Below are 21,811 nucleotides of genomic sequence, written 5' to 3'. Positions count from 1 at the left end.
GCGTGTTTGCTGTTGCCTTTTGCTATTGATGAGGACGCCTAATGGCACAAGAGCTTTGAGGTACATTACACTGTGGGCCAACATAAATATTTCAGTATAGGTCAGTAGGTAGAGTGTTGTAATTTATTGGTGGGTTTCCTTGTTTTATAGCACTTGATAAATGCGTTGTGGTAAAAATACCAGACATTTGACCACTCATGGTGTAACATACTCAGTACCATTGGGGTGCAGCGTGAAACAAAAGTCTTTTGAATGAAGACCACAGCAACATGCAGTTGAAATTGATGAAGTTATAATAATTATTATTCACGTATGGGCCCAGTAGGACCACGCGAGGTACAATCCATCAAGGTCACGTTTGATGGTTGGCCTTTCTTTGTGCCCAAATTTGTTTCAGAATGAAGTCTCTTTCTTTCATTAGACCACGGTGTTCTAATCTGTTTTCTAATCAGTGGCAGATTATTGACTGATTTCTACCCCCCCCCCCCCCCCCCTGTTGACTGAACCAATGAGATACCTATTAATTGAATGTGCTTTAGCTGTAGCAGAGAAAGCGTGTGGATGCAATTTCTTATCTACTATAGTTGATAGTGAGTGAATTGGAAAATACACATTGTATTGAGTCAAAATTGTACTGTGCAACAACCGAGCGCGGTGGTGCAGTGGTTAGACACTGGACTCGCATTCGGGAGCACGACAGTTCAATCCCGCATCCGGCCATCCTGATTTACATTTTCCGTGATTTCCCTAAATCACTCCAGGCAAATGCCGGGATGGTTCCTTTCAAAGGTCTCCTTCCCCGAAACAACCAACCAACCTACTGCGCATAAGTGTACAAGTAGGCTAGCTTGCTAGCTCTGTGAAGCTCTTTGCAAATGTTGCCATTGTGTACAGGGATTTCATATTGTTAGGAAATTATTGTTAAATGTAGTGAGTCTTGAAGATGATTTGCACATCGTTCAAGGACTGACAAATGATGTAATGTAAATTGTAAACTGCTCGATTACTAGAATCAAACACAACTATCAATAGGTGCAGTTAAGTGTGTGAGTAGTGAGTTTGTGTGTGTGTGTGAGTGAGAGAGAGAGAGAGAGAGAGAGAGAGAGAGAGAGAGAGAGAGAAATTGGGAGGGACGGGGGGAGGGGGGGGGGGTGTTCACCCTTAGTTATGTGGGATTTGAAGAAGGGAAGAGAGAGATATAGAACTAAAAGTACTGTCTAATTGAACTTTCCCAAAAATTTTGTAATGCAGGCTACATTCGATATTTGCTTTTCACCAGGAGAATGTGTCATACTTATAGGTACAGCCCGTATTTGCGTGCTGCCTATTGTGGATAATGAAGTCATAAATATTGTTTGATATCACATACAGTTGTACTGTTGTCCATAAGCATTGCCATCATACCAACTCAAATGCTTTTTGAAAGTTTAGAAATAATCTGTTCAGCTGTTTGGCCCAATCTGTGGCTCTCACAATGTCATAAGAGAAGAATGAAAGTTGGGTTCTGCACTGCTGATCCTTCTGGAATCAGAGCTGGTTGACACAGAGAAAGTAATTCTGTTACAGACAGCCATTGTAATGCTACAAGACATAATGTAGGGTAAGTTCATATGACTCTGTTGTGGACTTGGACTGGTTGCCAAACCACAAATGGGGTCTGCTTAGCAGCACGGTCACACACTCTCCTGTCAAAATTGTGTACAGTTAGTACCAATTGTTCATAGGTAGGACTGAGGGTGTTGCTCAATGTGTAGTTGCGTATGTTGCCTAACTTTGCATTTTTTATTTTAGTTGTGATTGAGCTCCCTTTTGTTTTGATTAAAGTTAATGTTAACTAGTCACTTTTAATATCTAGTGTACAGAGATACAGGTTTAATTCTTTTTTCAGGCGTATTGTAAGGCAGAAGAGCCTGTGCTGGTCTCACTCGTACCAGTGCTTCTCAAAGAAGAACATGTGGTAAGTTTTGTTATTAAGACATTTGCATTTGGTAATGAATTGGCTTAAGTGGAGACAATAATGACCCATGATGTATCTTAGAAGATAGATTGAAGCATACATTTTAGATAGATGTGTTAAATCTCTGACACTGTGGACTGGAATACACTATTTAATATATCAAAAAAATTAATCAATTTTTGAAAATATAATGTAATTGAATAGGTAAAAAATCTACTCACCAAGTGGCTGCAGGAGGAAACATGTACAAAGATATTGAAATCTGCAAGCTTTCAGAGCCAGTGGCTCATTCTTCTGACAGAAGAGTTGAAGGGGATGGAAAAAGGGGTGAAGGAAAAGGTCTGGTGAGCTTTAGGCACCAGAGAGGAGAAGACACTGATTCCAAAAGCCTGCGGATTTTAATACGTTTATATTTTTCTCCTGCTGCCACTGCTCGGAATGCACTATTTGGAATTCTTAAGTTGTCACGCATAAAATACAGGGAGCGAAAAGAAATGTCTTGTACAGAAACAAGACTGCAGCTGTAAGAGTCAAATTGCTGCAGCGCACCTATCACGGACTGCTGGCAGCCCAGTGTCTGCCAGCTGCACAAACCACGGCAGGACCGAGAAGTCGGCAAGTAGATTGTGTTAAGAGGGCATTGCCAGTGGCCGCACCAAAACGACACTTGCTGCACGCTGTTAGCATTGGCGTTAGGCGATTGAGGCTGTGTTCCGCTTCTGTGACCCGGCCGGGCAGCCAGTCGAAAAGCTGTAGTACTCTGCACACTGAAGATTTAAGTTCGTGCTATGGTAGCAGAAGGCAGTGACATTGCCAGTCCGGAACTGTCGAATTCACCACAGCCGCTGCCGTTCAGTTTGCCGTCCACTGCCACTCGCAACTGAGATGTCGCACGCCCTAGGAACGGTCTCTGCCAGCTTGGCATATCAAATGTGTTGCCACAGTTGCGAGCAAATTGTTTCTGAAAAACAGAAATTTTTAATATTGAATATTAATTTAAATCTTTGGGAGTCTTTTGTGAACGTCTTTATATGAAGTATAGCCTTGTATGGAAGAGAAATTTGGACGGTCATCATTTCAGGCAAGAGGAGAAGAGCTTTTGAAATGTCATACTACAGAAGGCTGCTGAAGATAAGTGGTAGTGGATAATTAGTGAAGTAGTTCTGGATCAAATTAGAAAGAAAAGAAATTTGTCACATCTTGGCTAAAAGATGATGTATGCTGGGGCATCAAGGGATTGTCAGTTTGGTGATGGAGGGGATAAGGTTAAAATTGTAGAGGAAGAACAAGGTTTGAATACACTAAGCAAACTGAAGTGGATGCAGGTTGTTGTACCTATACTGTGATCAGGAAAGAGGCTTGCCAAAGATAGACTTCACGGAGAGCTGCCTCAAACCAGTCTTTGTGCTGAAGACCACAGCAGTGTTGAAACCGTAATTTTGTATGAAAGGTCAAATTGAGTGAGTTCGCCATAATGTTCCAAGCTATACTGTAATTAGTGGCTGCTTAGAATGTGTGAACTGTTTCAAGAAGTGTTTAGGCCATACGGTATATAGTGCCGCACTTAATGCTGGAAATGGGTACTGCACTCAAACATGGTGGCAACAGAAGTACACATTAATGGTCACACAGTAAAGGTAACACTGTTTGTAGCATCTTCCACTGTGTAAATGTAAAACAAACTGTTGGCTTGTTTTATGAAAATGAAAGTTGCTACTCACCATATAGCGGAGATGCTGAGTCGCAGATAGGCACAACAAAAAGACTGTCACAAATAAGCTTTTGACCTACAAGGCCTTTGTCAGAAACACACACACACACACACACACACACACACACACGACTGCGGACTTTGGCAGCTGAAGCCACACTTATTCGTAATATATCATTCGTTCTGAATTTTACATTGTTTGATGTTGGCTTACCCCCCCCCCCCCTTCAGTAGTGTTCATAAGGAGTTGTCCTCTGGGAGAAAGCACATAAAATAAATAGCTATGGGCACCCACATGGGATCATTCTATGCCAAACTATTCATGGGCCATCTAGAGCAATATTTTCTAACTGCCCAGAGTCCAACCGCTCACCATTTCAGATTCATTGGTGACACCCTCATGATCTGGACTGAGGGTGAGGTCACCCTAGCCACATTCCCCCAAAACCTCAACACCTTCCTCAATGCTAACCTCCACCTCAAGGATAGCTTCATCAGTACCTCTGTCCATACCAAACCTTCCAAACACTGACAGTACCTCCACTTTGACAGCTGCCACCCATTCCGTACCGAGAAATGGCCTGCGTACAGACTAACCACCCGTGGTCATCCCATCTGCAGGGACGAGCAGTGCCAGAGCAAATACACCGAGTATCCCACCGAGACCTTCGCAGACCGAAATTACCGTCCCAACCTTTTACAGAAGCAGATCTCGCATACCTTGTCTCTCCAGCCATCTACCACCTCCTACTTACTCACCATCTGGCTACAGAGCAGCATTCATCTCGTGCCTCGGCACCACGTACGACTGGAGTAACGGTTTTCACTACCTCTCAGTGTGCCCTGAAATAGACCTGGAGGTAAGACCTATCTCGTACATTCTCCCAACCACATACTCCGGTCAGACATCTTCTACCCCATCAGAGGTAGGACTACCTGTGGAAGCAGTTTTTCTGAACTGTGCAGGTGGGAACTCTGCCTGCAATCAATCCTATTACCGTAACCCCCCTGGCCTCAGCCTTCATTAGTCCCTGTCCTCCACTTACCTATCCCCTTCCCTGCTCTCACTCCAGCAATACACGGTCTTCTATTCGACTAACACACCCATTAGTCACTAGTCTTTTTCCCCATCTCTTCTTCTCTCCTCCTTTCCCAATCGCCTCCCCTCCCATCCTCCCCCCCCCCCCCCACTCCCCACACACACAAACCTCCCAAACCTAAATGCCCTACCCTATCCCCACTGCCCCCTTGCAAGCTCCCACAAGCAGCACGACACCTTCCCCCACCCCACTCTGCACCCCATGTCGCCTCCTTACCATCACAACTGGATAGCTGCTCCTGTCCGGCGCATATACGACTCAGCTCAGCCACAGTGGCCACAGGTGGCAGAGAGAGAGAGAGAGAGAGAGAGAGAGAGAGAGAGAGAGAGAGAGAGAGAGTCAGTCCGTCCGTCCATCCTCTAGTCCTCTGTATGGCTTTTCACAATATTGTTAAAATAAATAATGTTTTTATTCAGGAGAAATGAGCAGCAAGAATATTATGTAAAGTAGAGAGATGGTGGTGCCCCTTGCAGAGGCTGCTTTACGGATCTCGAAATTCTTACACTCACTTCTTGGTACATTTATGTCACAACAATTTTTGTTGCTTATAATAAAAATTTCCTTCAACTGAAAAGTGATTTGCACAGGTTCCTTTGGGTCTAGTATTCGGAGTTAAGTTACGTACTCTGGTGCAAAGGATTTCAACATATACTACAAACAGAAAGCAAAGATATTTGGGCAGGAACATTTGGCAGTTGATAAGAAAATGGAAAACATTCCTTGTTGGCCATTCCTTCTAAAATTATCTGAATCTGTAGATTTAAGAATTGAAAATTCATATTAGCTACATGACAAATAACAATGTTCATAGGAATCTACATCTACATCCAGATTCCGCAAGCCACTGTATGGTGCATGTTGGAAGGCATGCTCTACTACTACTAGTCATTTCCTTTCCTGTTCTAGCTGCAAATAGAGCGAGGGAAAAACAACTGTCTATATGGCTCCATGTGGCCCCTAATCTCTCTGAGCTTATCTTACAAGAACTGTACATTGGCGGCAGTAGAATCGCTCTGCAGTCAGCCACAAATGGTGGCTCTCTAAATTTTCTGGATAGTGCTCCTAAAAAAGAATGCTGTCTTCCCTCCGGTGATTCCATTTGAGTTCTTGATGCATCTCCATAATACTTGATTATTGTTGAAACATATTAGTAACAAATCTAGCAGCCTGCTTCTGAATTGCATCGATGTCTTCGTTTAGTCCGACCTATTGCGGATCCCAAACATTCGAGCAGAGCTCGAGAAGAGGTTGCACTAGTGTCCTACATGTAGTCTCCTTTACAGATGAACCTCACTTTCCTAAAATAAACCAAAGTGGACCATTCGCCTTCCCCACTGCAGTCCTTATATGCTCATTCAATTTCATATCGCTTTGCATTACGCCTAGATATTTAACTGACATGAGTGTGTCAAGCATCTCATTATTTGTAAACTGTGGGTTTGTTTTTCCTACTCATCTGCATTAACTTACATTTTTCTACATTTAGAGGTAGCAGCCATTCACCACACCAACTCGAAATTTTGTCTGAGTCATCAACTATCCTCCTACAGTCACTCAACGATGGCAACTTACTGTACACCACAGCAACATTAGCTAACAACCGCAGACTACTGTCCGCCAAATCATTTACATATGTAGGAAAACAACAACTTTCCTGTCACACTTTCCCGGGACACTCCTGTCTCTGATGAACACACATCATCAGGCACAATGTACTGGGTTCTGTTACTCAAGAAGTCTGTGAACCACTCACAAAATCTGGGGACCTATTCCGTATGCTCGTACCTTCATTAACAGTCGGCAGTGTGGTGCCGTGTCAGATGCTTTACAGAAATCTAGGAGTATGGAATGTTGCATGACAAACAATTTTGTGTTTTAAACAGCACTGTTGTGACCTCTCTGGTTATCTCAGGGTGACTGATCATAGGTGTACACTCTGGTGTTTTGCTGAGTTGTCGTTTCCATCTCGTGCACAATATTTCAACAACTGGACGAGCCTTCTTCTTTAGGTGCTGTGAGTTTTACTGTTTTGTGCACTTGCTGGGTGGACTCCACTCCACACAGTCTGGTTGGAGTCTGGGAAGTGAGTAACAGCAAAACTCGTAGCATCCGTGGAAGACGGCTGTGAGATGTCGAAATATTGTGCATAAAATGTAACTGACAACTTCGCAGAACGGCCGGTAGCACACAGTTACAGATTTTGTTCTTAGGATCTGCAGCTGTTTTCTTTTAAAACTGACAGTGTAATCAACTAAATGCACTCACAGAAACAACAAGTGTCATATCGTGAAGCACCAGTCTGATACTTGTCAACCTTCACGGTGATGTTTATCATGTAACAGTTATTTCGTGATTAAAATTTCATTCCATTTTGAACTTATTCATCAATAAAAACTTATCTGGTTTTGATGGTGTTCCAGTAGAGTACTAAAGATTTATTCTCATAAAATAAGCCTCGTATTATTGGAAATATGTAATGCATCAACTGAGTCAAGACATTTTTCCAAAGAAACTGAAATACACCATTGTTAAACTCCTCTTTAAGTAAGGTGATAGTTACCTTTCTTTTAGTGTGGATCATCCAGTAATATTCAGCAGCATTAAGCCAGGAATCCAATCATCTAAGCACAAGGTGGGGGAAGGAGGGGCAGTGAAGGTGCTCGTTCCTTGGATTTCTGCACCTGTAGCGGGACGTTCACATTAATTGTTGTGCCACAAGTAATTAATTTTCCTACATCGGAGCAATTTGATCCCACCTCTTCTGCAACTCTGCGTAACGCATGCACGAGTCAAATGACATAAACCATACTGCGGTAGAGAATTTGAAGCCCTCAGCTGCTTTAGCCGTGTATGAAGCACCATCTGTTGCTAGAAGCAAAACATTTTCTCTGCTCACAACATCTTGTCACAGTAGCTTCACAGAGTTGTGAAACAAAATGGCAACTGTTTGTACTCTTTCTCAAGAGCTTCACGCATTAGGAGGAACATTTTTCCAGGCCTGTCAACTTTCAGAACACCCCATAACATCTGCAACATAATGTCCACCCACATTGGTACCCTTGTGTAGGGACGTTGATCTTTAGTTCAGCAACACAATTTTTTTTTATTTTATTTTATTTATTTATTTATTGATTTTTTTTTTTTGAGCTTCTCTTCATAGCACACTGATAAATAGTTCTTTCTCAATATAGATTAACCTGGAACAGGATGTTTTGTGTACTTCTCAAGAACTGTCTGAAATGTGGATTCTTCAGCTTCTCAGATGGGATGTTGCAAGACACCATCATTTCACCTGTCTTTAAATGTTTGTACAATTGAAGATGAACCTGTCTGCTCAACTAACAGCATTTGTCTGCTGCCATTTTCAGCATTTCTCTTCAGACAGCTGCTGTATTTGGTGGTATTACAGTGCTGTTGCACATTAAAGTGCTGTTCTGCACTAACTTTGACTTCACTTAATTAACAAAATAACATTTCCCCACCAGTGCTGAAGAACTTATCATCAAACTCACAAACGAAACCTTGCAACTCCATGCTGATGGATGGCTTTTGTTGAACCACTTGCGTTTATATTCTGACTGAATAGTGTGACCACGTGTGCGATGTTTATCATGTCGGGAGGTGCATTTGTTAGTTTTGAGAATGTTTTGTTAGCCCCACCCAACAGTGTCTTACATCAGCAAACTGACTAGTGTGTAATGCTACTTGTCTACTGTTGTTGTGATCTTCGGTACAGAGACTGGTTTGACGCAGCCCTCCATGCTACTCCATCCTGCGCAAGCTTCTTCATCTCCAAGTAACTACTGCAACTTAAATCCTTCTGAATCTGCTTAGTGTATTCATCTCTTGGTCTCCCTCTACGATTTTTACCCTCCACACTGCCCTCCAATATTAAATTGGTGATCCGTTGATGCCTCAGAACATGTCCTACCAACCGATCCCTTCTTCTTGTCAAGTTGTGCCACAAATTCCTCTTCTCCTCAATTCTACTCAGTACCTCCTCATTAGTTACATGATTTACCCATCTGATCTTCAGCATTCTTCTGTAGCACCACATTTCAAAAGCTTCTATTCTCTTCTTGTCCAAACTAATTATCGTACTTGTTTCACTTCCACACGTGGCTACACTCCATACGAATACTTTCAGAAAAGACTTTCTGACCCTTAAACTTATACTTAATGTTAACAAAGTTCTCTGCTTCAGAAACACTTTCCTTACCATTGCCAGTCTACATTTTATAGCCCCGACCATCATCAGTTATTTTTATCCCCAAATAGTTAAACTCCTTTACTACTTTAAGTGTCTCATTTCCTAATCTAATTCCCTCAGCATCACCTGATTTAATTCGACTACATTCCATTATCCTCTTGTTTTGCTTTTGTCGATGTTCATCTTACATCCCCCTTTCAAGACACTGTTTATTCAATTCAACTTCTCTTCCAGGTCCTTTGCTGTCTCTGACAGAACTGGTATGTCATCGGTAAACCTCAAAGTTTTTATTTCTTCTCTGTGGATTTTAATTCCTTCTCCAAATCTTTCTTTTGTTTCCTTTAGTGCTTGCTCAGTATACAGACTGAATAACATTGAGGATAGGCTACAACCCTGTCTCACTCCCTTTCCAACCACTGCTTCTCTTTCATGTTCCTTGACTCATATAACTGCCGTCTGGTTTCTGTAAAAATTGTAAATAGCCATTTGGCCCCTGGCACCTTCAGAATTTGAAAGAGACTATTCCAGTCAACATTGTCAGAAGCCTTCTCTAAGTCTACAGATGCTAGAAACATAAGTTTACCTTTCCTTAATCTATGTTAAGATAAGTCGTAAGTCGTAGGTCAGTATGCCTCACATGTTCCAACATTTCTACAGAATCCAAACTGATTCTCCCCAAGGTCGGCTTCTACCAGTCTACTAAAGTCGTGATAAATAAAGCTTTGTAGTAATTGTTGTGTTTATTTGTGGCATTATAATCTGAAACATTGTCATGTGAGCAACATTTTCATGTTTTTATTTGTGTGTCCATATAAGATACAACAAATATATAAAGTTTTGCAAACGTTGGCGGAAATATAACCTGTTACTGAAAAAAAAAGATGTAAATATGACTTTGGATGCATAATAGAAGTACATTTATCTATACTATAACACCTGAATTTATGCAAAAATTGTTGTTAAATTCACCATGAAGTTCAGGAAAAAATATGACTTGTCATAAAAATGTGGGCCCTTGTTATGATTACTTGAAGTGAAAAGTGAAGTGTCAAAAGTATTCAGTAATGTACCACAAGGAAACAGAGAATTAAACCTTTTAAACATAATTTCCATCATGTAAATTTCATACACCACGAAAACATTATAAATCTGACATCTGTTGTAAATTTTTTCAGCTTGATGAATCGCCGGAGGACTTTGAAGTTGGCAGTCACCCATTGCTAATAAATCTGGTGAGTCACTGAGTTTTATAATATTTCAGTACTTACAAATAGAATACAAGTTGCAATAAGCTCAGTAAGAAGGCCTGACTGCAACTCATTTTCTCAATGAAATTGTGGTTCTGTTGTTTGTCTTCTTCTTCTTAGTTCTTCAGTCGTCAGGTTGGTTGTCGGCAGTGCACAAAGCTTTTCTTTCTTGGGCCTTCATCTTGAGAGTGGTATGTGGTGCAGTCGGTACTGTCCATGATCTAGGCAAAGTATTCCAGTCTCGGTCTGCGCTCGTGTTCTTATCTCATTCTGTACAGTGAAACACTCCAAACAAATGCCTTTATGAGGTCTTTCCTGAAATGTCTGTCTATGCAGCTGGGTGTGAAAAGGTTCCGCAGTTTATAAATATTTTAGCATACAGTCACTAATATTAGGAACAAGTCCAGAGCAATGTGTTTCGAGAGTCGAGCTCTCATCATCAGGCTGTCTAAGTTAACCCTACATAAAATGCACTTCAGAAGCACTGGAGGTCAAAATATAAGATTATTCAGACATGGAGACTATCATCTTACTTTAAAACTGGAAGCACCAGATTCCCTGCATCCTTATCTGCATATTCTTCAAAACATTGTTTATGTAAGGCAGTAAACATCAGTCACACCAGCTGCCTCTCAGTGCACATCAGAGCTGCACACCTGTTTATAAATAAGTGGTGCCTTAAAAGCAGCACTTCGAAGGATGTGTGTTAACATGGATAAGGAAGCAGGGAATCTGATGCTACCACTTTTCAAGTAAGACAAGGACTTCGTAGCTTAGTAATTTTATTTGTTTTTCTATTTTTACTTTGAATGTTTTTGAAGTGCATTTTATGTAAGATTAATTTTGAAGCCGGATGATGGCAGCTTGACCCCAAAAACATGTTGCTGTGGATTATGTTCCTAAAATTAGTGGTTGTATGCTAAAATATGTATAAAGATTGCCTTAAAAATAGCTACCTTTGGTGTTTAAAATGGACAATATTAGAAAGTTTCTTCTCTTGTTAAAATCAGTCTTTGTGTGATAGATTTGGCTTGCAATATTCTTCTTTGATCTTCCATTTGATGTAATTTTACTCCATCAGTAGGTGAAGGACTCGGTGGTTTACAGTTGCTCACTGAGCTTTGAGCAGTGATTTTTTTCTTACTCACCACAAAGATCTTTTTTTTAGCTTCATTAATTTCCATGTTATAAGAAAAACTGAGTGTGGTTCCATCTGGGCCAGCATCACTTCTAATTGAAGGGACTGGTGGAAGAAAGCGCTAACTCACAATAGCATAATTTGGGTTGTTACATGTTGTTCGATTAACCCTTTTGTTACAGCAGTCTGCTTCGCTGAGCTGGTGCCACTGATCGGTGCAGCGTGCCGCGAATTGTGCACGTTGCACGTCAGTAAGATGATGTGCAGGTTACTGTATTTAAGTGTTACTTAACAATATATTTGGAGATTTTATAAGTATTATAAGAAAAGCCATTTAGGATCATTTGAAAGATTCTTAATAATGTAATTCAGTATGATAAATTTGAAAACAAGGTTCAACGCACAAACCCACATTACAATTTTTACACTTGTTCTTAGATTCTCATTTTCTGTCATTTGCACTTCAAACAACACACCTTCTATTTCAGTTTTTTCCTACTGGTTTGTAAACCGAAGAAAAGTGTCTTTCTGTTAAGCTCAGTGGATGATTATTGCCTGTTCAGTGTTGATATTTTATGCTTCGATGATACTCTTCCAGTATCTCCCTAATTAACTGCAATTGAAGTTTTGCCATGGATACCAGTTCTTTCCTTTTGTGTTTATAAAGACAATAGGCATTCCACACACAAATGTCCAGCAAGTGAAAGAAATGTTTGCGATGCCATTGCAGAGATTTGAGTGTTGATTCCACAGTGCTTATAACCGTGTCAGCTTTATCAACTGCACCCATTGAATTATTATAATCCAATATTCATACAGGTTTTTGGATAACTTTTACTGTATCAAATTCATCTGAATGCATTGTAGAAAGCTTATAGACTTCTTTTTTATCCATCCACTTTTTGAATATTAAATTTTTGCACGATTGGCAGGTTGCCTGTCCTCATTTTAATCGTTCACCAGTTTTAGGCATTCCTTCCCTTCTCTTTCTTATGGTCCCGCACACATTTGTGCAATTATTGTGTAGCTTTCTAAATAAAGCTGCACTGAAATACCAATTACCTATGTGAACGGTATGGCCCTTTCCTAAATAGGGCTTTACAAGTGCTTCAACTATCGCTCCTGACTTTCCAGTATCCTTATTTTTGGTATCCACCAGGGCAGATGATCCCATGTAAACAATTAAATCTTGTACAAATCCTGTCTCACAGTCACAGAGAAAAAAAGATTTTATTCCAAATATGTTTCTTTTTGACGGGATGTATTGTTTGAAAGACAGCCACCCTTAAAAAAAAAAAGTAAACTTTCGTCTATGCACAGCTTTTGGAATGGCTGAAATGACTGACAAAATTTTTTTTGTAATAAATCAGTGATGATGTTCTGTATTTTGTATAACAATCATTGGTAGAACCGACATCATGGTTGAAATGCAGCATTCATAGTAATTTGGAATAGTGGTCTCTAGCCATTACTTCTCCAAAAATATTGCTTCGCAGAAGTTTGTTTTTACTCCGGTACTCTACTAAATATAATTTCTTGTTCCACGTCATTCAAAATGATATGGCAAAAAAACATAGTTTGGCTACTCCAGTTCCTTCTGAATTGTTTGTTACTATTATCTTGCTGAAGCCAACAGTAATTTGTTTCATTTGCAATTAACTCTATGAGATCTTCAGAGGTAATCACATTTCTGTTTTTCCCTTGGTCTTAAGAATGAAAGCTCTCTTCAGCTTCTATCTGTTCCTTCCACAGAAAGAACTCCGAAAATAAAATTACACTGCATAAGTAGCGCAAACATAAGTGCAGCATTTATGTGTTATTCTGAGAAAATAATTTAGTTGAAATACATAAGATAACGTAGTAGGTGAATATGGATTGGGGCTAAGAAATGAAAGAGGAAGCTGCCTGATAGAATTTTGCACAGAGCACAACTTAATCATAGCTAACACTTGGTTCAAGAATCATAAAAGAAGGTTGTATACATGGAAGAAGCCTGGAGATACTGACAAGTTTCAGATAGATTATATAATGGTAAGACAGAGATTTAGGAACCAGGTTTTAAATTGTAAGACATTTCCAGGGGCAGATGTGGACTCTGACCACAATCTATTGGTTATGAACTGTAGATTAAAACTGAAACTGCAAAAAAGTGGGAATTTAAGGAGATGGGACCTGGATAAACTGACTAAACCAGAGGTTGTACAGAGTTTCAGGAAGAGCATAAGGGAATAATTGACAGGAATGGAGGAAAGAACTACATTAGAAAAAGAATGGGTAGCTTTGAGAGATGAAGTAGTGAAGGCAGGAGAGGATCTAGTAGGTAAAAAGACGAGGGCTAGTAGAAATCCTTGGGTAACAGAAGAAATATTGAATTTAATTGATGAAAGGAGAAAATACAAAAATGCAGTAAATGAAGCAGGCAAAAAGGAATACAAACGTCTCAAAAATGAGATCGACAGGAAGTGCAAAATGGCTAAGCAGGGATGGCTAGAGGTCAAATGTAAGGATGTAGAGGCTTATCTCACTAGGGTTAAGATAGATAGGCTGCCTACAGGAAAATTAAAGAGACCTCTGGAGAAAAGAGAACCACTTGTATGAATATCAAGAGCTCAGATGGAAACCCAGTTCTAAGCAAAGAAAGGAAAGCAGAAAGGTGGAAGGAGTATATAGAGGGTCTATACAAGGGCGATGTACTTGAGGACAATATTATGGAAATGGAAGAGGATGTAGATGAAGATGAAATGGGAGATACGATACTGCGTGAAGAGTTTGACAGAGCACTGAAAGACCTGAGTCGAAACAAGACCCCGGGAGTAGAAAACATTCCATTAGAACTACTGACGGCCTTGGGAGAGCCAGTCCTGACAAAACTCTACCATCTGGTGAGCAAGATGTATGAGACAGGCGAAATACCCTCAGACTTCAAGAAGAATATAATAATTCTAATCCCAAAGAAAGCAGATGTTGACAGATGTAAAAATTACTGAACTATCAGTTTAATAAGCCACAGCTGCAAAATACTAATGCGAACTATTTACAGACGAATGGAAAAACTGGTAGAAGCGGACCTCGGGGAAGATCAGTTTGGATTCCGTAGAAATGTTGGAACACATGAGGCAATACTGACCTTATGACTTATCTTAGAAGAAAGATTAAGGAAAGGCAAAGCTATGTTTCTAGCATTTGTAGACTTAGGGAAAGCTTTTGACAATGTTGACTGGAATACTCTCTTTCAAATTCTAAAGGTGGAAGGGGTAAAATACAGGGAGCGACAGGCTATTTACAATTTGTACAGAAACCAGGTGGCAGTTACAAGAGTTGAGGGACATGAAAGGGAAGCAGTGGTTGGGAAGGGAGTGAGACAGGGTTGTAGCCTCTCCCCGATGTTATTCAATCTGTATATTGAGCAAGCAGTAAAGGAAACGAAATAAAAATTTGGAGTTGGTATTAAAATCCAGGGAGAAGAAATAAAAACTTTGAGGTTCGCCGATGATATTGTAATTCTCTGAGACAGCAAAGGACTTGGAAGAACAGTTGAACAGAATGGACAGTGTCTTGAAAGGAGGCTATAAGATGAACATCAACAAAATTAAAACGAGGATAATGGAATGTAGTTGAATTAAGTCGGGTGATGCTGAGGGAATTAGATTAGGAAATGAGTCACTTAAAGTAGTAAAGGAGTTTTGCTATTTGGGGAGCAAAATAACTGATGATGGTCGAAGTAGAGAGGATATAAAATGTAGACTGGCAATGGCAAGGAAAGCGTTTCTGAAGAAGAGAAATTTGTTAACATCGAGTATAGATTTAGTGTGAGGAAGTCGTTTCTGAGAGTATTTGTATGGAGTGAAACATGGACAATATATAGTTTAGACAAGAAGAGAATAGAAGCTTTCGAAATGTGGTGCTACAGAAGAATGTTGAAGATTAGATGGGTATATCACGTAACTAATGAGGAGGTATTGAATAGGATTGGGGAGAAGTTTGTGGCACAACTTGACTAGAAGATGGAATCGGTTGGTAGGACACGTTCTGAGGCATCAAGGGATCACCAATTTAGTATTAGAGGGCAGCGTGGAGGGTAAAAATCGTAGAGGGAGACCAAGAGATGAATGCACTAAACTGATTCAGAAGGATATAGGTTGCAGTAGGTACTGGGAGATGAAGAAGCTTGCACAGGATAGAGTAGCATGGAGAGCTGCATCAAACCAGTCTCAGGACTGAAGACCACAACAACACACACAAGATAACACTGATTAAGTATTACCCGCTCTCTAATAATTATTATAAGCAAGGTGCAGGAGAAATTGTGGTAATGGAGACAGTATGCCCCATTCATGTGTTGTATAATCTAAAAATGGTTGTGGTATGTAAATACAATCCATGTCAGAATGCTTTATGCCATACTTCCAACCTAACCTAACCTAAGCCTAGGGCTATACCACAGATCAGCCTGTCACCACAACGAAATTTAGAAACATGTAGCATGCTGGGGCAAATCCAGATTAACAATTTAATAAGTCTATTTGACACTGTAGAGTTGTTTAAAGTTATATCCTGAAAATATATTGCCAGTCATGGATTACCCTAAATACTTTCTTATCTGTATTTAGATTAATAATACTCAACATAAACACTAATGATTACTGTTGTTGTTGTTGTTGTTGTGGTCTTCAGTCCTGAGACTAGTTTGAATGCAGCTCTCCATGCTAATCTATCCTGTGCAAGCCCCTTCATCTCCCAGTACCTACTGCAACCTACATTCTTCTGAATCTGCTTAGTGTATTCATCTCTTGGTCTCCCTCTACGATTTTTACCCTCCACGCTGCCCTCCAATGCTAAATTTGTGATCCCTTGATGCCTCAGGACATGTCCTACCAACCGATCCCTTCTTCTAGTCAAGTTGTGCCACGAACTTCTCTTCTCCCCAATCCTATTCAATAACTCCTCATTAGTTACGTGATATACCCATCTAATCTTCAACATTCTTCTGTAGCACCACATTTCGAAAGCTTCTATTCTCTTCTTGTCCAAACTATATATTGTCCATGTTTAACTCCATACAAATACTCTCAGAAACGACTTCCTCACACTTAAATCTATACTCGATGTTAACAAATTTCTCTTCTTCAGAAACGCTTTCCTTGCCATTGCCAGTCTACATTTTATATCCTCTCTACTTCGACCATCATCAGTTATTTTGCTCCCCAAATAGCAAAACTCCTTTACTACTTTAAGTGACTCATTTCCTAATCTAATTCCCTCAACATCACCCGACTTAATTCGACTACATTCCATTATCCTCGTTTTAATTTTGTTGATGTTCATCTTATAGCCTCCTTTCAAGACACTGTCCATTCTGTTCAACTGTTCTTCCAAGTCCTTTGCTGTCTCAGAGAATTACAATATCATCGGCGAACCTCAAAGTTTTTATTTCTTCTCCCTGGATTTTAATACCAACTCCAAATTTTTCTTTCGTTTCCTTTACTGCTTGCTCAATATACAGATTGAATAACATCGGGGAGAGGCTACAACCCTGTCTCACTCCCTTCCCAACCACTGCTTCCCTTTCATGCCCCTCGACTCTTATAACTGCCACCTGGTTTCTGTACAAATTGTAAATAGCCTGTCGCTCCCTGTATTTTACCCCTTCCACCTTTAGAATTTGAAAGAGAGTATTCCAGTCAACATTGTAAAAAGCTTTCTCTAAGTCTACAAATGCTAGAAACGTAGGTTTGCCTTTCCTTAATCTTTCTTCTAAGATAAGTCGTAAGGTCAGTATTGCCTCACGTGTTCCAACATTTCTACAGAATCCAAACTGATGTTCCCCGAGGTCGGCTTCTACCAGTTTTTCCATTCGTCTGTAAATAATCCGCATTAGTATTTTGCAGCTGTGGCTTATTAAACTGATCGTTTGGTAATTTTCACATCTCTCAACACCTGCTTTCTTTGGGATTAGAATTATTATATTCTTCTTGAAGTCTGAGGGTATTTCGCCTGTCTCGTACATCTTGCTCACCAGATGGTAGAGTTTTGTCAGGACTGGCTCTCCCAAGACCGTCAGTAGTTCTAATGGAATGTTGTCTATTCCCGGGGCCTTGTTTCGACTCAGGTCTTTCAGTGCTCTGTCAAACTCTTCACCCAGTATCGTATCTCCCATTTCATCTTCATCCTCTTCAATTTCCATAATATTGTCCTCAAGTACATCGCCCTTGTATAGGCCCTCTAAATACTCTTTCTACCTTTCTGCTTTCCTTTCTTTGCTTAGAAGTGGGTTTCCATCTGAGCTCTTGATATTCATACAAGTGGCTCTCTTTTCTCCAGAGGTCTCTTTAATTCTCCTGTATGCAGTATCTATCTTACCCCTAGTGAGATAAGCCTCTACATCATTACATTTGTCCTCTAGCCATCCCTGCTTAGCCATTTTGCACTTCCTGTCGATCTCATTTTTGAGACGTTTGTATTCCTTTTTGCCTGCTTCATTTACTGCATTTTTGTATTTTCTCCTTTCATCAATTAAATTCAATATTTCTTCTGTTACCCAATGGTTTCTACTAGCCCTCATCTTTTTACCTACTTGATCCTTTGCTGCCTTCACTACTTCATCTCTCAAAGCTACCCATTCGTCTTCTACTGTATTTCTTTCCCCCATTCCTGTCACTTGTTCCCTTATGCTGTCCCTGTAACTCTGTACAACCTCTGGTTTAGTCAGTTTATCCATCTCCTTAAATTCCCACCTTTTTGCAATTTCTTCAGTTTTAATCTACAGTTCATAACCAATAGATTGTGGTCAGAGTCCACATCTGCCCCTGGAAATGTCTTACAATTTAAAACCTGGTTCCTAAATCTCTGTCTTACCATTATATAATCTATCTGATACCTTTTAGTATCTCCAGGATTATTCCATGTATGCAACCTTCTTGTATGATTCTTGAACTTAGTGTTAGCTATGATTAAGTTATGCTCTGCACAAAATTCTACCAGACGGCTTCCTCTTTCATTTCTTAGCCCCAATCCGTATTCACCTACTATGTTTCCTTCTATCCCTTTTCCTACTGTCAAATTCCAGTCACCCATGACTATTAAATTTTCGTCTCCCTTCACTACCTGGATAATTTCTTTTATCTCATCATACATTTCTTCAATTTCTTCGTCATCTGCAGAGCTAGTTGGCATATAAACTTGTGCTACTTTATTAGGCATGGGCTTCGTGTCTATCTTGGCCACTATAATATGTTCACTATGCTGTTTGTAGTAGCTTACCTGCACGCCTATTTTTTTATTCATTATTAAACCTACTCCTGCATTACCCCTGTTTGATTTTGTATTTATAACCCTGTATTCACCTGACCAGAAGTCTTGTTCCTCCTGCCACTGAACTTCACTAATTCCCACTATATCTAACTTTAACCTATCCATTTCTCTTTTTAAATTTTCTAACCTACCTGCCCGATTAAGGGATCAGACATTCTATGCTCTGATCCGTAGAATGCCAGTTTTCTTTCTCCTGATAACGATTACTGCACCATATCATTAACTCATTGGAAAGACCTACACATACAAACAATGTACAACATTAGTTATCTGGCAAATATGCACATACAATACAGTACACTTTAGTTTCGTCACCTTCCACAGAATTAAATGTCATTTCTTTGAACTCCATTTTTTGTTGTGAACACTCTCCAAGTGGTATATCAGTTCTTCCCTCTGAGAGCATCAAAACGTATTGTACTCAGTACATGTCATCTAAATAACAAAGAAAATGGGTTTTTGCTTAATATCTTAATATCATACTGTGATGGAAAAAGAACGTGTAAACAGAATTAATGCACTTATTCATCCATCATGTTTAATGCTGCCAATTATGAAGCAGAGTCTTCAGGGATGTGGAACAACACAGTGAAGGTGCAGTGAGAAACTAGGGCCTGCATTACTTAAATATCTAAAATAAGTTATTTGTGCTTCATGAAACTACTTTAAAAATTCAGGGGAAAGGCCGCACCTCCAACTCTTCGTAAACGATCTATCCAGAGGGCCTACACCACAAGTGACACTTTACTTTGCTTAAGTGTACTAGTTACCTGTCAATTGTCAAAGAGTTTTACAGCAGTTCTGGCATTCGCCTCCCATGACTTGCCTAGTAATTAACCCTCTCAACCCTTTCTTTTATAGCCTTAGCTTGGACCCATTTGTGGGCTTTTTGTGATACGTGAACGCTTCTGCTCAGTCTGCAATGCAGAGAGGCTACGACAGACGTTCACACTGGTGATATCTCCATAACATTTTTGCTAATATAGCACACTTGACTATAAACCAGCCATCTGGTTACGGCAGTTGTGTTACATTATTGCATTAAGGTTCACGCAGCATTTAAATGGTGACTGAGAGGTAACCAACACTTCTCCTACCTTTCCAGAAGCAGAACTGTGTCTCTTCATGTGTTTGTTTACATCTGTCACCAGCTTATCATAAATATGTAATATTTCTTTCCTAGGCTCTACTTGTATATTCTTGCGATGCTTCACCCACATACGTCACACAAGCCTGCTACACCACCAGTCTGTGCAACATCAGCCATGGTGAACGTACGGCGAGAAATTAAGAAAAGCACAACACATACACACACACCAAGATAGCTCCTGGGAAAATCATAATAACGAAGCGTTCAAAGATCTACATACCGGTAGCTACAACTAACTGGCTCTTACGGCCAACCAATGAGACATCGGTGCCAGTTGAAATAGCTATGTATAATGCCTTGTGGCTGTAGAAAGTGTAATGACAAGCGGCTCGCAAGCCCTGAGGAATCATGGGGTCAACAGAAGCGTCCGATTCCACCTGTCTGCATTGACGTATGGGTGTTGTCATGGGTGATGTCATTACGCCACGGTGTTTATGAGTTGGTTGTGTTTGTAGATGTTGTCTTGTTCTGTTTCATGGTGCCCTCCCGTGTGTGTGTGTTTGTTTGTTTGGTTTTTTAAAAAAACCTCTTATATTTAGCTTGACCTCTCCCTAAAACCCACAATTTCCCGCAGTTGTCTCATTAATTTGATGGAAGTTTTGGATGGAGATGTTATTGTCTTATTTATACATATTTTCATGTTTGTTGCCATGTGTATGTAGTAACATCACAGGTGCCATATTGGAGATGCTTAGACTAGCCATTTCTGCCATATTGATGATGTCATGGGTCAAAGCAGACGGCTGGAATCTGACACTTCTGTAATCCTAGGATCATGACGTCATCTCTCCCGCTAGTCAATATCGCTGGCAGTTTTCAAACCACGGATTTCTTTGAACCTAGCCATCCTTTGCAGAAGCAGCTCGCAGGCCCTCAGGAATCATGACGTTATATCATGACATGAGGTCATCTCTCACGCTAGCCAGTATCGCTGGTAGTTTTTGAACCCCAGATATTCTTTGAGCCAAGCCATTCTTTGTGATGCCGTGTGGGTGTATGTACAATGCCAGATTTTGTGTTGCATGTGCGATAAAGCATTTCAATTATGGAAAACTTTGTATCCTTCATTTTCCTTGTGTATGCATATAGAGCCAAATATGGAAGTTACTGTGAAGTACCTGCAGGATGACTGCAATTTTTTTAACTCCTTGGCAAATTTGAGAACACATGCTGCAAAAGCACATGCTTGCAGAGGAGAAAGGAAAGTTTATATTCCAGACAATGGATGGTAAGTAACTTCGTATAATAATTTTATGATGTGCAAGAAAAGTAAAGTGTCTGGTAAATCTACAGAATTTCCTTCTTTGTGCCTATAGTATTCTGATGCATTGTGTTACCCTGTAAAGTTTCTTTCAGTACAACTATGAGGATTATTTGTGGTAACAGCATATTATCATAAGAAATGGCTTCGGTATTTAAGTTGCAATCTTTGTAACTTTTGTTGGTGATAATTTGTGTAGTAACTGTATTCTAACTTCAGTATCACTCTAATATTTTGTTTCAGTAACATGTTCCTTCACACTTGAAAATTCCTGAATGTTCAAAATGACATCAGTGACCATAGTCAGTATTTTTACAGTAAAATTGCTATGAATTGCAGTGACAGAATCCAGATTTGTGAGTGGTGTTACCTATTTTTGTAATGGATGTTTCAGAGTTTCTGTAGTGAAAGTCCAAAGAAGGGAAGACAGCAAGAAGTAGCTATTTGTGTTTTTCATGGTTTATAGACCTACTGGGGAAACTTGCCATGTAAAAAAAATGAGTAACGCATCAAGCTTGGTACCTCTATGGTGATGTGGAAATCCGAGCATTGTTAATAAAGAAATTAATTTTGTGTTTTCTTCGTTTGATTCCTTTATCGTGTTGCCTATAGTTCACAAAATTTAATTGAAATACCAAGTTAATAATTTCAACATAAATTGGACTATGCACATAGCTGTCTCTAATGGCTTTGCTGCTTTTCACAGGTAAAGTATGATTATTCACT

At 39.9% G+C, this 21,811-nt stretch overlaps 1 long non-coding RNA gene across 1 annotated transcript in view; it reads left to right on the top strand.

Annotated features, from left to right (window-relative positions):
• Positions 1-21,592, top strand: part of LOC126213395 (uncharacterized) — a 69,099-nt gene extending 47,507 nt beyond the window's left edge. The window contains exons 5-7 of the long non-coding RNA XR_007541157.1: positions 1,889-1,957; positions 10,154-10,210; positions 21,480-21,592. This is a non-coding gene — a long non-coding RNA (uncharacterized LOC126213395). The remainder of the gene's footprint in view (positions 1-1,888; positions 1,958-10,153; positions 10,211-21,479) is intronic.
• The last annotated feature ends 219 nt before the right edge of the window (positions 21,593-21,811 follow it).

The sequence above is a fragment of the Schistocerca nitens genome, chromosome 11, assembly GCF_023898315.1.
Source record: "Schistocerca nitens isolate TAMUIC-IGC-003100 chromosome 11, iqSchNite1.1, whole genome shotgun sequence".
In the NCBI taxonomy this organism is placed as follows: Eukaryota; Metazoa; Arthropoda; class Insecta; order Orthoptera; family Acrididae; genus Schistocerca; species Schistocerca nitens.
This window is presented reverse-complemented; position numbering and strand designations above follow the sequence as displayed.